General features: G+C 44.0%; 1 protein-coding gene across 3 annotated transcripts in view; it reads left to right on the plus strand.

The window, feature by feature from the left end:
- CHRM2 (cholinergic receptor muscarinic 2) overlaps positions 1-18,358 on the plus strand; it is a 418,009-nt gene that overhangs the window by 49,086 nt on the left and 350,565 nt on the right. For all 3 annotated transcript variants that reach the window (XR_014516302.1, XM_083462060.1, XM_083462059.1), the window contains exon 3: positions 6,699-6,837. The gene's annotated coding sequence lies outside the window, so the exon portion shown is untranslated. The remainder of the gene's footprint in view (positions 1-6,698; positions 6,838-18,358) is intronic.

Here is an 18,358-nt window from a genome sequence, read left to right on the forward strand (position 1 = left end):
TTGGGTTGCGTTGAAATCTAAGCCAGAGAATAACTTTCAGGGTTGTGATGGTTGCCTTTTATTTAGGGCAAGCCTTCTGGAGCCACCGAGATACCTTGTTTCTGAGCCAGGAAAGACAGCATTTGGTGACATCGCTAGCCTATACGTCAATCAAACGGGGCTGGGGGAGAAGTATTTGGGGGCGGGGATGCAAAAAAGGGGGTCTGAGATTCTCCGTCTCTGTCCTAGCGGCATGCTTTGCTACCAGTATGTCCGCTTTTATGGCTTTAATGATGCATTCAGAGCTGGCAAAAGCTGTCAAGAGTGACATTAAAGGGGAGGCCGAAGTCAATCTGTGCGCTATATTTAACCTGACACTGTCAGCTGAGGGCCGGCACTTGAGCCTCTGTGGCAAGAAAATAAACCGGGCACCTCACTTGTGATCATCCTCCCTATCTTCACAAACACTTAGAAGTCCTTTTCTCTTCTTTTCGCATGGGAACAAGGAAGCAGAGAGGAGAAGCTTATAGGTAACACCAGAGCTGGGCATCCAGTCTGCTTCTGACATTAATGATAACTGACCTGTTTAGCTGTCATTAGGGAGGGAGAGGACTGGAAGGGCTCTCCATTCAGTTCTCATTAAAACAAACGTAATTTGCCAAGGCTCATCCACTGGGAGGACTCTAGCAGAGAAGTCATAACATGAGAGAAGAAAGCTCCTTCAAAAAGAACGTCCAAATGTTTTATCTGCCCTGTGACCTCAAATCCATCAACATGCAGCAAGAGGTGGCGATGTCATATTGAAGCAACCAGGAGAAAAACAGAATAGACCTCTTTTGAAAATCACCTCTTTCGAAAACAGAAAGGACATTTCTCATGGAGTTAATTAATAGAACCATCGGTCTCTGGTTGATGTCATGTGTTTGTGCCTAAGCCTGTTCTGTCTCATTTCCATATTCATCTGTTTTTGAAAGAAACCTGTACAAGAAGTTGTGTCCAATCCCTTACATCTCTAGTTAGGATTGGGGAGAGTCCTGTTGGAAATCCCAGAGAACTACACTCAGTGTAGACAATACTGAGCTAAATGGACCAGTTGTCTGACAGCTTCTGTGTTCAACACACACACACACACACACAGGGCCATCTTACCCATAGAGACTAGTGACACGGGGCGCCATGGCGCCAAGTTCTGGAGGGCACCAGGCAAGAGACTGGGGAACACCGAACAAGTACATTGATTGAGAGAGGGTGTGTGCACTGCTCCCGCCGAGCACCAGCTCGTTTTTCCCCCTTTTAGCCTGCAGACGCCAAATTCTGTGGGATGCCAGAAGGCTAAAAGGAAAAAAACCAAGCCAACTCTCAGCGGGAGCAACGCACGCACCCTCACTCACTCAGCACACTCATTCGGTGTTCCCAGGACTCTCGTCTGATGCCCTCCAGAACTTGGCTGCCCGCCTCCTCCAGCCCTAAAAAAAGGTCAAAAACTCTGGGAAGGGGGGGGGGGCACCGGAGGGATCTTTGCACCATGGCACCAGATATGCTTAAGATGGCTCTGTACACACACATTCACTACGAGGTAGTTGGCCGTTGTCAAACAGCTCTGACCAAAAGGAAGTTCTCCTAATGTTTAAATGGAATCTGTTTTCTTACCATTTCCATCCATCAGCTTTAGTTCTGGCCTTTGGCCAAAGGTTTCACAGAAAAAAATGGATTTTCAGGAGGGTTTGGGAGGAAGAGAGAAGTGGTCCTGTGTGGGTGTTGGGTTGGGAGTCTCAAGCAAAAGCTCAGCAGTAGAGCATCTGCTTTGTATGTCAATTCAATCTTTGGAAACTCCAGGTAGGACTGAGGGAAAACTTGCCTGAAACGCTGGAGAGCCTCTGTCAGTCAGTGTAATTAGATGAGCTAGATGGACCATTTGGTCTGATTCAGTGTAAGCCAGTTTCCAGTGTTCCCAGCAAGGAAAATTTGATTTCTTTAAGGTAGCAAGATGGTCTGCATCTCATATGTAGGCTCCACATGAATCAGGTCTTGTATCCTAACCCTTGAATTTGACCAAGTTTGCATTGAGTTTGCCATCTTCCTAATTCACACTTTACAAAAATAAAATAAAATACAGGAACCGAAACAGAGTCATTCTTTGCAATGTTCGTTCCTGTGAATTATTGCAATGCAGTAGTCCAGCCAAGTAATGAGCGTGAAGATGTAGCCATTCTTTGAAGCGTTTATTAAAATTCATGCATGCATGAAAGTAACATGCAAATGTGCACCACAGCAAGGAAAACAGGTTTGCAAAGAGGTGCAGATTAGTGAAAACTGCATAGCAAATGACGAATATGAGGCGAAAATTGAACTGAAATGCTGCTGAATTTGGTGAACTGAACTTAAGACTAGGGAAATGAGAAAGGGAGGGTGAAATTCACCTATCCCTATTATTGGAACAACATGGCAGGGCTTGGACCTTAGAAACCTGGTGCCAGTCAGAATAGACAAGGAGACGATACTGAGCTAGACAGACCAATGTTCTGACTCAGCAGAAGGCAGGCAGCCTCTTGTGTAGGAGACCTACAGGCAGCTGGTGGTGGCAGAGTTGCTAAGAGAAAGCAGATTTTGTGAAACTGATGAAGCTTTGTGAAATTAATGAAGCTTCCCCCCACCCCCACCCCCAAAATACCCCATAAATGTCCAGAAGAGGTGTGCATTGCACAATCACAGAGGGGAAAGCACAGCCTTTCAAATAAAATAATAGGAAAGAAAAAGGTTCACGGCATGATGGGGACATTGTCAGAAGAAGTAAGGACACGTTTTTGTTGCTAATGCTCAATTTTCTTGCTATCAGTTGGCAGGTCAAGAGATCAGGGCAACCGCTGCCAAATGAACACAACAGGAGGATACTTGCAGGAAGAGAATGTGGTGTGAAATGCAGCTTCAGATTTTTATATACAGTGGTACCTCGGGTTACATACGCTTCAGGTTACATACGCTTCAGGTTACAGACTTTGCTAACCCAGAAATAGTGCTCCAGGTTAAGAACTTTGCTTCAGGACGAGAACAGAGATCGTGCTCCGGTGGTGCGGCAGCAGTGGGAGACCCCATTAGCTAAAGTGGTGCTTCAGGTTAAGAACAGTTTCAGGTTAAGTACGGACCTCCGGAACGAATTAAGTACTTTTTAAAAAAATTCTCTTTTTAATGTGTTTTTATGCACCTTTCCCACTACTATACACAGTTTAATGCATTTCTAGGGGGTTGAGAACTGCATCTCAAAATGTGGAGAAGTACAAATTTCTAAGGTTTGCTACACAGAATCAGGTGGTATGCCTTGAATCCCATTTAATCATCAGAGGTGATGAAGCGAATTTGTTTTCTATTGCTCTAGAGCAGCGGTTCTCAACCTGTGGGTCCCCAGATGTTGTTGGACTACAACTCCCATCACACCTAGCTAGCAAGGCCAGAGCTCAAGGATGATGGGAGTTGTAATCCAACATCTGAGAACTGCTGCATTAGAGGCAACTGTCTGGAAAGTCTCTTCAGTGGTTCAACAGCAACATGCAGATTAGAAGGTTGCAATTCACCTTGGGAGATTTACCGTATTTTTCGCTCTATAACACGCACCAGACCATAACACGCACGTAGTTTTTAGAGGAGGAAAACAAGAAAAAAATATTCTAAACGAAATAGTGGATATATGATTTTTGTGGTTCATGCTGTGGCCACAGACATGTGATCTGACAGTGAGTTTGGAGTAGCCCAATGCAAAAATCCTGAGGATCCATGTGGATCCATGCTTTGTAACTACGGAGGAGGGAAGGAAGGGGAACCATGGATCCTCTGCTCACGACTGCAGCAGATCCCCCCTGCTACCCGCAGGCATTCGCTCCATAACACGCACAGACATTTCCCCTTACTTTCAAGGAGGAAAAAAGTGAGTGTTATGGTGCAAAAAATACGGTAATCCCTTCTCCTCCTTGTCCCCCTGCCTGTTTATGCTGCGTGTTTGAGTCAACAAATGTCTTTTCTTCTGCTGCCATGTGTCACCCCTTCATGCAGATTGTGGGAATGTGTACGCCCAGCAATCACATTTGTGTGGGAGAGACCGTGTGTTCCTCTGGAACAGTTTCTCGGTGTCATTTCTTTGCTTTTTGGCAGTTGCTCAGCTTTTTGTTCTCACCTTTGGATCGAAGGCCATGTAACTCAGCGCCTGAAGCCTGATTAACGTTGCATAATTAAAAAATGGGGTGGAGGGGATGCCAAAGCCAATATATACAATTTGTATAGACGGTCTGTATTATGCTGTTTATTTGCCGGTATTTATAGTGGGGCAGTGCACTTTGCAGAATGGGAGAATCATGCTGACTTAAGTTATTTCTTCACAGAGCAGTCTCTATTTATTACTTTTCTACCACACCTTTCTTCCAAGAAGCTCAGGGTGGAATACAGAGTTCTTCCCCCTCCCCTACCATTTTATCTTTATAAGAACCCTGTGAGGTAGGTTAGGCTAAGAGACAGCAAGATCACCATGTGAGCATCCTGGCTGAATAGGGATTCAAACCCTGAGTTCCCAGATCCTAGTCCAATGCTCTAAGTGCTACACCACAATGGGAACCACCCCTGCTCAATGTTCAATTGGCCCTAACAGTTACCAATATATTGTTGATGGGCAATTTAGGAATCAATTTAAAATTATTGGGGGTTGGGAATCAGAGCTTGTTTGACAATGGGAGGTTTATTTTTATTTTTTAATGTAAAAATATTCCTGAGCTGCTTCCAAATAAAACTGCTGAGACTTTGCACATCTCTCCCTTTTTTTTGGGGGGGGGGGGTTAGCTCTGTTTCATCTTCAAAATGTGGAATATGGTCCAGGATCAGGGCCACCATGCTTAGGTCAATATAATATCCCCACTTGTAATGGTTTGGGTGGGTTTCACGGACAAGTCAGAGATTTCCCAGAAGGTCGGCAAAAATGCCATCACAGGCCATTGCGAAGTAGAATAGAAACAAACTGTTCTTTTGGAAGGTCTTGGCAGTTTTCTCAAAACTATATTGAGAAGCTGAAATGGAGCGTTGGAGAGGGGACGAAAAGTTGAGCTGTGTGATTTATTCATTATTTCCTAAAACAAGTTTCTCCGTTTTCCATCTTGAGCAAATTGAAGAGCTGAACCCAGGAGTGAAAAATGGTGTGATGTTTCAAATCGCCCTGTGGAGACGAATGGATGTATAACTTACGGGACTGCACTTCAGCGGCTGGCAAAGGTTAACATCTTCCTCCTTAGGGGGTGGGGGAGGAAAGGAACAAGACCTTGTTTTACCATAACTTGGGTATGATTCATACAGCACTGGAATGAACAAAAGCGAACAGCAGTGCAGCCAAAGAGTCATGTCGCTGGCTTGTAAAAATGATATAATAGTTCTTCTCGGTGAATGTGAAATATTTTAATTGGGAAACTTGTCGAGCATTCTTTTGCCGGGTTTGGTAACCTTTGCCAGCTGAAGGGCCAGAGTTCCTCCTGGGCAACTTTCTGGGGGCCACATTCCAGTGGTGAGTGGAATCAGATGCAAAAGTGGGCAGATCAACATATGTAGATGTAACCTTTGCACGGTATGCTAGTTTCTACACTCTTCCCTCTTTATCTTTCGTCCAGGTGAGCAAGAGGCATTAACAGAGTTCACTAACATATTCCAGCCAGGCAAAAACCCTCTGAGGTGCTGCCAAGGGGCACCTGGGCAGAGGGTCTGTTGGAAGGGTGAGGGGAGAGCCCTATGGGTCAGACAGAGAGGCAAGAGTTGTGGAATGGACATTCCCAGTTGTTGCATGAACCATAGCTACCTGTTGAATCTCTGTAATTTTTATATGACAAATGTATATGTGCATTGTCCTGATTTTCACATAATCATAGAATTGTAGACTTGGAAGGGACCCCAGGGGTCGTCTAGTCCATGTTCAGGCAGGAATCTCAATTGAAGCATCCACGAACAGCTGGATAGTTCAGTCCGTAGAGCATGAGCCTCTTAGGTGGAATGTACACATATATAAAAAGCGTAATGAAAATATATATTTTTTAAAAAGTTTTGAAAAATACATTGATTATTGCATAGCTCACTCTTGCCATCTAGTGTCACGTTTGCATATTGCACTTTGCAACACATTTAAAATATTTTATTTGCAGCTGTATAGCTGAGTCCTTAATCTCAGGGTCGTGGGTTTGAGCCCGACATTGGGCAAAAAGGTTCCTATTCTGCAGGGGGCTGGACTAAATTACCTTTGTGGATGATTTAGTCCTTTGCAGTTCTATGATTCTATGACAGGTGGCCATGCAACCTTTGCTTAAAAACCTCCAACTCTGTCCTCACTGATAATGGGCCTAACAGGAAATCCACGATGGTGGCCATCACTGCCTCTTCTGAGAGCAAGTTCCATCGTTCGGCTATGCACTGTGTGAAGAAGTATTTTATTTTGTCTGTCCTGAATCTTCATCTATTTGGCTTCATTGGATGTCCCCAAATTCTTGTCTAATGAGAGAGGGAGGGGAAAAATATCTGCCCACTTCTTCCATGCCACACATAATTTAATAAACTTCTACTATGTCATCCATCTCTTCCTTGCCTTTTCTCTAAACTAAAAAGCCTCAAATTATTGCATCAATGGCATGTTGCAGAATACGCACACACAAACATAATCCATCTGGAGGGAATCTTAGATTCTACATTTCCCGCCTTTGCTACAGGTGATGGCATCAGCAGAACAGGCGACGCAGCATTGCAGGAGAGCAGCATTCCCTTCATGCCTCCGGTTGGCTTAGAAGAGGCCAATGATACGCCTGACAAGCGGCTAGAGCACTGAACACTGAACCCAAGTCTCCAAAGGTAAAGGAAGGTTTCAGTTCTTCTTTGATTCTAACTAGGCAAGCGGGATGAATAAAGATGAAACGCTTCCCCATTCGCTTGAATTCTTGCTGCCCTTCTTTGAGGGCTGGCTGGCTTGGCGCATTGTTATGGGGGAGGGGTTAATACAAGGTGGCAGCAAATGTAACTGGGATATCCCAGGAGTGCGTTCCTGGCTTTTAAAAGAACATCTCACTGCAGCAGTCTCGGGGACAGCATTTTCTCTCGTTATGTCACATTTCTTTCCCATAGCCAAGGAAGGAAGGAAGGAGAATGGATGATTAAGTAGCAATGGAAGGTGATGAGAGTAAATAAGGCAAAAATCAATTACTTATTTTGATGGCTCATTTCCCCCCCCCCCCCTTCATGGGTTGCCCCATATATTTGTTTTTGGTTGTTTTGCTAATTAATGAGCTTTCTTCCTCCCACTGAGCACTGCTGCAAAGTGCCATCGCTGTGCTGCAATATTAAGAGATTACATTTTTAAAGAATCAGCTAATGATTTAGCTAACTTCCTGTACTGGACAACATAGATTTGGCCCTTGTGGGGAAACCCCACTTTCCCATCTCTTTTCAATGCATCACTTCTCCCACTCCAAGCATGGCTCTTTCCCCTCTCTGAGCTAGTGCTTCAAACCTGTTCCTTTCTCAACATCCATGTGTCTGAGAACATAGAATTCCAACATAGCGTTGGAAGGAACCACAAGGCTCATCTAGTCCAACATTCTGGAAGTGCAAGAACAAGACAGGACTTGGTGTAGTTAGGCTGAAAGAAGGTGAGATGGGGAACAGTAGCAGAGTCACCTTGTTGTTCAGATTAAGACAGCAGCTCTAACCCAGAAGTTTTGCTGTGGATCGGCTTTAACGTACAATTAATCTACTCTGGCCTATTGATGTTCAAGAGTCTTTCTTTATTGCCAGGCTGGTTACCCTGTAGTACCCTTCTATAGCCAGAGCTCGGTGGTGGCGCTCTACGTAACATCCCAAGCATAGGCCTTGTGGGTCTAAGTCCAGACCAATTCGTTAGCTTTCTTCTGGTAGAGTATCTTGGTTAAATTGCAAATGTAAATTGAGGAAGATAACTGTGTTTCAGGGGATTTCTCCACCCCCCAAAAAAATATGTTTAAGGTTATGGTCACTCCCTTGCTCTTCAGCCAAGTTGGCCATTCATTAAGCTTTATTCTCTCAAAATATTGGTGGGTATCTTCTGTAACCATTCATGTTTGTCTTCCATTTCTGTGTCGACTTCTTTGAAAAATTCAGTGACAAAGCAGCCTAGGTATTCCCTGCTCATTCTCAATGTGTGTGTACATCTAGGATACCACGCATTCTTTATACCTCACTTGTTCGTCATGAAGTGTTTCTAACACATCAAGGTAAATTCCCCCAAGCTGGTGCCCTCCAAGTATTATTGGACTACAAATTCCATCAGTCCAAGCATAACCAATGGTCAGGGATGATGGGAGTTGTAGTCCAAAGCATCTTGAGGGCATCAGGTTTGGGAAGACCAGATAAAGGTTTCAGTCAGGACAGGATGTTATGCCATGCTGAAATGTAAACACAAATAAATGTCTATACCTAGTCTGAAAGCTGAGCAATTTGTCTATCTCATACTTCCCGCTGCTACAGTACCTTAAAAGTTTTATGCTGAAGAAGTGCAAAGTTTGATCAGAGTTACAAAGGAGGTCAACAGCAGAGATCTGATTAGCTCACCCATTTCCTGTCCTAAGTTACTATCCAGTTAATAACTCTCAATATCTCCATATCTGTATGTCAGCCAGACTGACCTCTAAGCCACCATTGGACTTTAATCTTTCCTTTATGGACTCAGAAATCAGAAGCTAATACTTCTCCCACCTAAAGAGAGAGAGAGAAGAGGGGATATTTAACAACAGAAAACTCAATAAAAGCCCCTGCGTTATGGAAAGCCTATTAAGTAAAAAATGTATTTTAGCCAATTAGCAAGGGTCAGTGAGTTATCCTCACAAATCTGGCAGCAGAGGAGTGGAGGTGTGGGGGGGGGGATGAGTTTAAAAGTAGCCAAAAATTTATTTAGCAATGTATTTTATATCCAGATCTGAACAAATAATGGATCCTTGCAGCCAGATCATGCAACGTTAACTTCAGAGGTTGCCAACCTTTCTTAGCATACAGACACATTTGCAAAGTGGAGAAACTTCTGTGGCTGGCAGACACCCACCCACACACCAAGTCAACACACACCGGAACCTTTTCTACTGGCTACAAAAGAATGAATGCTTCTTGCATGCCTAATTTCAGTGAGAGGAGCAGCAGAAGGGACTACAGCTGTGGGCACTGGCCAATACCTTTGTGGCTGCATGTGTACCTACGGGTTCGATGCTGCTGACTCCTTGACCTAATTTATGGCTTGGAGCTCCTTTCCTTCCGCATACTCTTCCATTCTTCCATAGCAAACTGATCCATGGCTGGAGACAGTAATGCATCTGGATACCAGTAGCTGCAAACCATGGGGTTGGGTTTCCTACCGGTATCTCCATCTCCTCAGAGTATTGTGAAAGAACGATATCAATCAACATTTGATGATCTCCTTCTACTGGTCCACAATAGAAAGTGTCCTATCATACTGCATCATGGTGTTGTATGCTGGTTTGACATCAACTGATAGGAAGTGCCTACAGAGGGTGGTGAATACAGCACATTATGGGCTGTCCCGTGAATCAGCTAGATGACATTGTGGAAGAATGTTGCCTCAGGAAGGTGAGGAAAATTATCAGGGATGATTCACACCCTGGCCGGCACTTTCTTGATCTCCTGCCCTCAGGCAGAAGATATAGAAGCATGATTAGTTGCACCAACAGGGTAAAGAACAGCTTCTACCCATGGGCTGAATGAAAAGATAACAACAGGGCAACTGGCTTCTGGGTTTGGTGGGTGTGCGTCAGTAAACAAGGGGAATTAAGACTAAGAGAGCTGAGTGGGGGGTGCTCGTGTAATCTCACTGTATACAAGTTGTAAAAGTGACAATTAAGTATTTCAATGTGTCTGGCAAGGCAAGCCACTGTGAGATCAGGAATGCTAGCCTGGGTGGGCCTTTGGCCTGATCCAACAAGCTCCAATTATGTTCTTAACATACCCCACCTATTTTCTTAGGCTCCAACAGGATTCAGCTACTCTGCATTATGTACAATCATCTCTTGCTTTCTATCACTTTTCAGTCTAGCAGTGAAGAATGCTTTTGTAAGCCCTCCATGCACATGTGACAGTGGGTGGGTGGGTGTTGCTGTTACCACTTCACATGGGTGGGCTGACTCACACAATTTATATAAAGGGAGGCTGCCTGAACTTTTGATTTGGAGGTTTGGGGAGTGGCTCTGATAGTCTTTGGGGGCTATCTCAGGGGCTAAATTACTTTCCCTGGAGACTTGGGAGCTTACAAAATTGTGACACCACCCCTCCTTTGCAGTGTGTCATGTCCAGGACAGAGGGTGTTCACATAATCAGTTTGCACATAATTTTCATACTACTTGGACCTCTTATTGAACATGAAAAATTCAACAGGAAAAACTTCAAACTCAGCCCATGATTGCATGTATTAGTTTGTTTGGTACTTAATTATATGCAAAGTGTGGGGAAAACCAAGTTGCCTAATGTTATTGTGATGTCAGGCTGCTGACAAGGGATTACAGTAGTACCTCGGGTTAAGTACTTAATTTGTTCTGGAGGTCCGTTCTTAACCTGAAACTGTTCTTAACCTGAGGCACCACTTTAGCTAATGGGGCTTCCAGCTGCCGCTGCGCCTCCAGAGCATGATTTCTGTTCTCATCCTGAAGCAAAGTTCTTAACCTGAGGTACTATTTCTGGGTTAGCGGAGTCTGTAACCTGAAGCATATGTAACCCGAGATACCACTGTAATATTGTAGGTGAACCAGTTGCACTGGAATGAGTAGGATTTCATTTCACTTTGCCTGACAAGTAGACCAGTGTGACTTTTCCCTGGGTGTCTACATTGTGGCTTAATAGGGGCTTGTACCTGGTTGTGAGTGCTGTGTTGAGGGCATCTAAACAGCTTTAGGTTGGCCACCGTGTGTGTGTGTGTGTGTGTGTGTGTGTGTGTAAGACAGTTAGATAGGGATGTGGTGATCACTCACAGGCACTTTTAAGGTGATGGGGAGGGCCTTAGGTTTGTTGCTCAGGGTGGTGGGACTTATAGGATTCCTTCCAAGGCCAACTATTCCATTTACCAGAATCTGGGGGCCTGGAGGTGGGCTCTGAAGTGGTTAAACAGTCAAGCCCTCTTCCCAGGGAATTGTAGCTCTGTGAGGGGAATAGGGTTCTCCAAACAGCTCTCAGTGCAGTGGTACCTTGAGTTACAAATGCCTCAGGTTACAAACTCCGCTAACCTGGAAGAGTTACCTCAAGTTGAGAACTTTGCCCCAGGATGAGAACGGAAATCATATGCCGGCAGTGCAGCGGCAGCAAGAGGCCCCATTAGTGAAAGCACACCTCTAGTTACAAACTGTTTCAGGTTAAGAACGGACCTCTGGAACGAATTAAGTTCATAACTAGAGGTACCACTGTACTTTCAATAAACAACAGTTCCCAGGATTTTTTTGTGGGGAGCCATGGCCATTTAAAGTGGCACAATACTTGAAAAACAATTGCAATCAATTGACTACGCTTGTAGGATTACAAGAAGTTTTGTAAGAAGAACTATATGAAATATTGCAGAGGAAATTTATGAGAATGGATTTTAAGTTATGGACTGTTGAAAGTAATAGTGGAAATAATGAAATGCAAGGCTAAGTGATGAAGGTTGAAAATCATTAGACGTGGTTGATGGAAGTCCTAGGCTTATAGTCAAAATGTTGTATAAGATGAGAAGAGATGTTATGTTTTGTTTGGAAAATATATATAAAAACTAATAGATAGATAGATGATAGATAGATAGATGATAGATAGAAGTGGCACGATACTGCTTTTAAGGCATAGTAAAGATGAGGCCCGTATTTTAAGCAAGCTATGTGAGACTATGGAACACGTTTATTACTTATATCAGGGATGAGGAAACCTGTGGACTTCCAAATGTCTCTTCATCTCTGACCACTGACCATGCTAACTGGGTCTGACACGAGCTGCAGTCAAGCAACATCTGAAGCACCACCACTGGTCCACATACCTGGCTTACATTAAGACAGCTGTGTTAATTTCTGCTTTCCATTCTTTTTGGTGCATGAATAAATGTGTGTGCACTTTCACTCTTCTGTCAAACAAAAGGCTTTTCTTTTAATCCTAAGGGGGAGGAATATAATAAACCCGGCTTCAATAAGCTCATATGCTTGATAGGCTTAATCCTGTGCAAGGTATTTGGTTATATCATTATCATTAATTTTATCCCTTGCTTACATTTACATAAGCTGAAATACTTAAAGCGTTATCAGTTTTGTTTCAGAGGTCTTTTAAAAATGTTTTGTAACGAACTATGTAGTTAGTTTGAAGATTTATAAATTTGATGGAATGTATATATATATCTCAATGTCTGCTACAGATATAAAATGTAGAATATAGAACAGCATTATTATTCAACTCAAATTTTCAAAATCAATATTCGTTCTAAGATATATGAGCTTTCTGAGATCTGATAAGGTAGATGCTTGCCTGTGACACTTCATGTATTTTTTAAAAGTGCTGTAAGACTCTATTGTCTGAGGGCTGCAGAATAACACATCTACTCTGCTAGAATAAAATAAGCAATGGTTATAGCTTTTTACCAGCCTAACTTAGTTGTTTGAAGTGTTGAAATACACAAAGCTTTCTCTGTGGCCCAGGTGTTTGGTACAGAAATCAGATAAAATCGATTTACCTTCCTGAACATCCAGACTTCTTGGCTTGTCAACTGATTGTTCTGAGAACAAAAAGAGGGTGTGTGATGTCCCCAAGTTGCAGTTTTCATTTGCTGTACCATTTCTGGGAATTAAAAAGAAAGAAGAAAAGTGCTGCACAGAAAGATTGTTTTCAAAATGTCTACCTGAAAACTGAACAATGGTGTGTTGAGAATCTTGGCATATCTCTGTCTGATTAATGAAAATACTCATGGCTTTTTTTTTTCTTTTTTCTTTTAAGAATCTCTTGTCCAAGCTATGATGGGAGGAGGGTGTCTTAGTGGATCATTTTCATGGGCGAGCGCAAAATCACATAGTCCACTGTTGCTTCTTCTAAGAGGTTTCAGAATAATACAATATTGCAGTGTACATCAATATTGCCCCATTTTGAAGGTTCAAAGGCTGAATCATACAAACAAGCGCAAGACCCAGGGGGCACATTTTCAAGACTCATAATGTAAACTTGCGCATGCCTGCTCAGAAGTCCCGTTCCATTCAGTGAGACTTACTCCTATGTAAGTTTGGATATGGATTGCAACATCAGCGGCTAATTCAGCTTACTGCTATGTGTCTGACCTATCTCTGTGGACAAAATATGCTTGAAGTCTTTGTGGGGGGCTGAAAAGAGGCCATTTTTGCAACTGGCACAAGTAACTTGTTGCTTTTGATGGCTGCTGCACCAAAGCCTGGCTGGTGTTTATTCCAAGGTGTCCTCCTTTTTTCAGTGTTGCCCATGTGTGAGTCAAAGCTTGACTTAGGTTGGCTGTGTGTCTTACTTTACGCAGGACAGTCTTCTGTTTGAAGGAGTCCTCTATTTGAAGGGCTGTCCCATCCAAGTCAACTCTCATGTAGGGTTGCCATGTTTAGAAAAGCAAAGTTCTTGAGCTATTTTAAAGGATGTTTGCCAAAATATACACTTCTGACATTGGTTGCTGTACGCCCAGATTTTCCCGGACATTTCAGCGATTCCTGCCTGGATGCTGTTTACAGCGGCCGCATCCTGGCTATGTCCGGGAAATGGCAACCCTATCTAATGATGAGGTTCCCCTAGAAGGGAGAGCCAAAGGGAGACTTGAAGTTGCCATGACTCACAGCCTTGGCCACTATGGGGAGACGTATTACATTTCTTTTGAAAATTATAGTGATTCTACAGGAGCAAGGACTTTTGGCTGCGCAATGAACCTTCCCCACTGTCTCCTCTCTCTCCACATGCCTCCTAAAGCTGCTCTGAGTGTCCCATCACCCTGAAGCAGATTTGGGAAAAGCAAGGGGGCACAAATGGGGGGGGAAAGGAGGGGACGTTATGGCGAACAAACAGAAATTCTTGCATTGGGGAAGCACTTTGCTGGATCCTGCCTGTAGTAATGATTCCTAAATTTGTCACTCTGTGTCTAAATTGTTGTGTGCACCTTTCCTGCAAATCAATGTCAGTTTTTGTCCTCTTTCCCCCCAACAATGCATAAATGGCCACCCTGATTTGACTCCTTGTCTAGAAAACAAACACACACAAAAGCTTCAGGAGCATAACTCCCTGCTCAGGAACAAGAGATCTACAATAGATTGGAAGTGTCAGTTTCTCAGAGAAGAGAAGAAAGACGTGAGACCACGAGAGATCTGAAGAGTGATTGTGGCTTCATTACAATGGCTGCTTTGCTGCTGAAACAGGTTATTGCCTGTCACAAGTTGTTTTTATTTTCTAGCTGCTGGCTGGTGCAGGTCTTGTCCTGAAAATAAAAGCAATACATCCTTCCCCCCACCATCCTTTTAGGTTTCTTATAAAAAAATCTCATCACTCTTCCTCTGCTCAGGGTTGATAGAGTCTTGTGCATCCCCCCCCCCCATTCAGCTTCTCTCCCTGTCTCTCTGTTATACAAACGTAGATGGGGTGAGTTAGAAGATCGTGACTGTTTCCTCCAGGTCTGCCTATTGTGCTGCATTAGCATTGTGTTCTAAGCTATGTAGACAGTATAAGGCAGTGGTCACCAACATGGTGCCCATGGGCACATGTGTATCCACTGTGGCCTTACCTGGTGCCTGCAGGGTCCCTGCTGCCCACTTCTGCAATCCTTGCAATAAATATTCTGTTTTGGCCCATGGGATAGGTTGTGGCATGCATATGGCTGCAAGGTTTGCGTGGGGTCTGTGTCCATTTATCCACTTTGCAAATGTGCTCATGGATCCAAAAAGGTGGGTGACCTCATGGGTACAGCACTGTACTCTTCAGCCAGAGCATGAGTGATCCTGAACAGATCAAATTCCAAAGTAGCAAGTACAAAAGCAATTTTAGATTAGCTGTTCATTAGAAGTGCTTATACCCTGCCTCTCCTCCCAGGGCAGGTAATGACTGTCTTTAAAATTCAATCTAAAAAAAAATAACCCAACTTCAAAAATGCAGCGTCAAGCAACATGTTTCCTTTGTAGCAGTATGCCACTAACAACTGGGTGCCTGATGAAATGAGAATGTTTTAAGGTGGTTGTGGGGACAATCTGATCTCAGCTGGGAGTTCCATAAAGGGGAAGCTAGCAATATGAAGTTCCTGCACCACCATTCCACTAGGAAAGTGTCTAACCTGCATTCTGGAATTGGTGTTCTCTTTCTCTTCCTTCCCCCTCTTTGCAAGATGGGAGTGATTGCATCAAGGTTATTGTACCGTTGCACACATGTGCTTCTACCTGGTGGTAAAGCATCAAACACCAAGAGAAGCTTGGTTCAACTATATCACATCAACACTGGTGTGGTGGCGGCGCATGTTTTATCCATGCCCATTTGTGTGCCAGTAATGCGGAAGAGGGAGATAGAAAAGAACTGGGAACCTGAGAAGGGGGACTTGTGGCCTTCCAGATGTAGCTGGACTGAAATTCCCATTATCCTTGGCCATTGGCTATGCTAGATGGAGATGATGGGAACTGGAGTCCAAAAACATATCCAGGGCCACAGGTTCCCCAACTTTGCTGTAAACTGCCTGCAGTTCCTGTGTACATACAAAATTCAGAAATTTAAAAAGAAAGAAAGAATAGAGGATGCCAAAAGCATCCTTGTGCTCCGGAAGCAATTCATAACTCTGAATTCAGATGAGAAGAAGTTCAGAAGCAGCCATAATCTGAAGGAAGTCCCAGAGTGAGTGTGCCAGAGGCTTCTGGCTGTCCATTGTTTGAAACAGAATATTGGCTAAATGGACCTACATTAGGTTCAGAAAAGGCAATTTCTTATGTTCTCATAATTATACTGGGATTTAGATTTGCTCTCCAGGCTATTGGCTTGGGGCCAATTCAGATGTTACATTATGAGCAAAAAGAGCAGAAACAAGAATTTTCTTCAGGGCTCTAGTGCCTTTTCCACTAATGAGCTAATATGTGAATCACAGAAATACAAAATTCACTCATGGTACTTCTGAGCTGTGAATATTCCGGTTCACACACCTAAATGTGTACAGCCTTGATGACTTACCTAAGGATACACGAGCAGCTCTCTGCTTTCTCTGAAAGGGGTTGAGCCTTTGTGAGTTTGACTGGCCCTACCATTAGGGAGAGTGAGGTGACTGCCTGGGGCAGCAGCAGTCTATGGTGATTCCTCTTGAACCTCCCATCCATTTCCATCTGTTGCTACATGGCCTATAATGCCCCCTCCCCCATCCTGCCTCAGGGTCAGTGAGGGGTGGCAGTGTTAGCTTCAACTGCCAGTTCCATTGTGGTACCATCTTGTCCTTTGCATCCGACAGCAACATTTCTCGGGCCAGCCCAGTGGCTATAAGCTATGTTCTTCCTCCACTGTTGGAGGCAACATGCCTCTTTAAACCAGTGGCTGGGTATCACTAATGGGGAGAATGTGGTAGGACTCAGGTCCTGCTTGTGGACTTCCTGTAGGCATCTGGTTGGCCACTGCGAAGACAGGATGCTGGACTAGATCATTGACCATTGGCCTGATCCACCTGGGTTCTGTTCTCAAGTGAAGCCTCACCAGAAATGTACCTGGGATCAAGTGGAAGGTGGAGGTGGCAATTCTGGATGATCATGGGTGGAAAGAGCTCAGTGCATTATTGCTTTCACCACTTAATATCTCGTATCCAAATAAGTGAAATGTTTCCACGGAAAGCCCATTGTGCTGGAGGAGCTATGACCATTCTATGCCTAGGTTAGATTTATGATGGCTCATTTACATGTACAAGCCGCCATTGGGTACTGCACTCATCACAGGATAGACATGAAGTTTGCGATTCTGACCCCAGGGTAGCTCTGGACTTCCGGGAGGTATTGGTAGGGGTTTCATTCCCACATTCCCACTTCAGCCCCCACTGAGGACCAGAGGTCTGCTACTACACTTGGCCAACTCCCTGCTTTCCCTCTGGTTCTTAGCATATCACTCACTGCCTTGTCTCTTTGAACCATAGTCATATCTTGTGCACTGCATGGTGGGAGCATGGAGAGAGCGCCAGTAGTGGCAGAATGTATTGCAGGCAGAGGGCTGTTCAATCATGCAGGATAACATGTGAGGGCTACTGTGTAGAGGCACCAGAGCTTGTATGCAGACCCTTGTCCTTAATGTCCCCAGATGTACTGCCTCTCTTTCTCTCCTACATATTTGTACATTGAGCATGAAGGTCTGCAGGGACAGTCTGACATTGTTTAGCTGAATGTGACCACAATCTTCCCTTTGACTATTTTCAGGTGCATTGCACGATTTGAACCTCTACACATGTTTTTGAACACCTGAGTAGATTTTGTTTTGGGGGGAGGGGGGAGAAGGATTGCATGGTTTCTCGAATCTGATTTGTGAAGGATCCAGCATTTAGATCTAAGATCCAAGTCATCCCAGTTTGGACCGATTTAGTTCTTACTGAAAGCCATAAAGATATCAGAAGCATATTTCTCCTCCCCACTTCTCCCTTATAGTAATGAGTAAGCTTTGTTTATTTCTTTTCCCACTTTCTCTGTAAAGTCAGGGAGCACCCATGATTACATTCCCATTTAACGAATGAGGCAGTCTTCATAAACAGTTGATTTTCTTCAGGTCGTCGTCTAGAAATAATGAGTACAACCGTTTGTTCTCCAATCTGTCTTGCTGTTCTGTTGCTATCCTCCCAGCAGTCCCTAATTCTTTTATAACAGGGTGTGTGTGTGTGTGTGTGTGTGTGTGTGTGTATGCATGTATTTTATCACTTGCAAAGATCCTCTGGTTTCAATTTCAGGTGTGAGACAGAAGAGGGAGAGAGAGAGGCAAAGACAACATAAACAAGGTTTATCAAGTGGGCAAAAGTGGTCCAACCCCCCCATATAGAATCATAGAATCATAGAATCATAGAATCATAGAGTTGGAAGAGACCACAAGGGCCATCGAGTCCAACCCCCTGCCAAGCAGGAAACACCATCAGAGCACTCCTGACATATGGTTGTCAAGCCTCTGCTTAAAGACCTCCAAAGAAGGAGACTCCACCACACTCCTTGGCAGCAAATTCCACTGTCGAACAGCTCTTACTGCCAGGAAGTTCTTCCTAATGTTTAGGTGTCCCATCTCATACCTCAAGACCCATAAGCAATGATATCTGCATAAAATAAGAAAACAGGCAGATAGTGGAATCTATGCATGCATGATATCACTACAGATACAGGTAGCTAGTCTCCATGGCTGCCGAGGGCTAGTGCCT

This window comes from Podarcis liolepis (assembly GCF_965112155.1).
Source record: "Podarcis liolepis genome assembly, chromosome: 10".
Taxonomy (NCBI): Eukaryota; Metazoa; Chordata; class Lepidosauria; order Squamata; family Lacertidae; genus Podarcis; species Podarcis liolepis.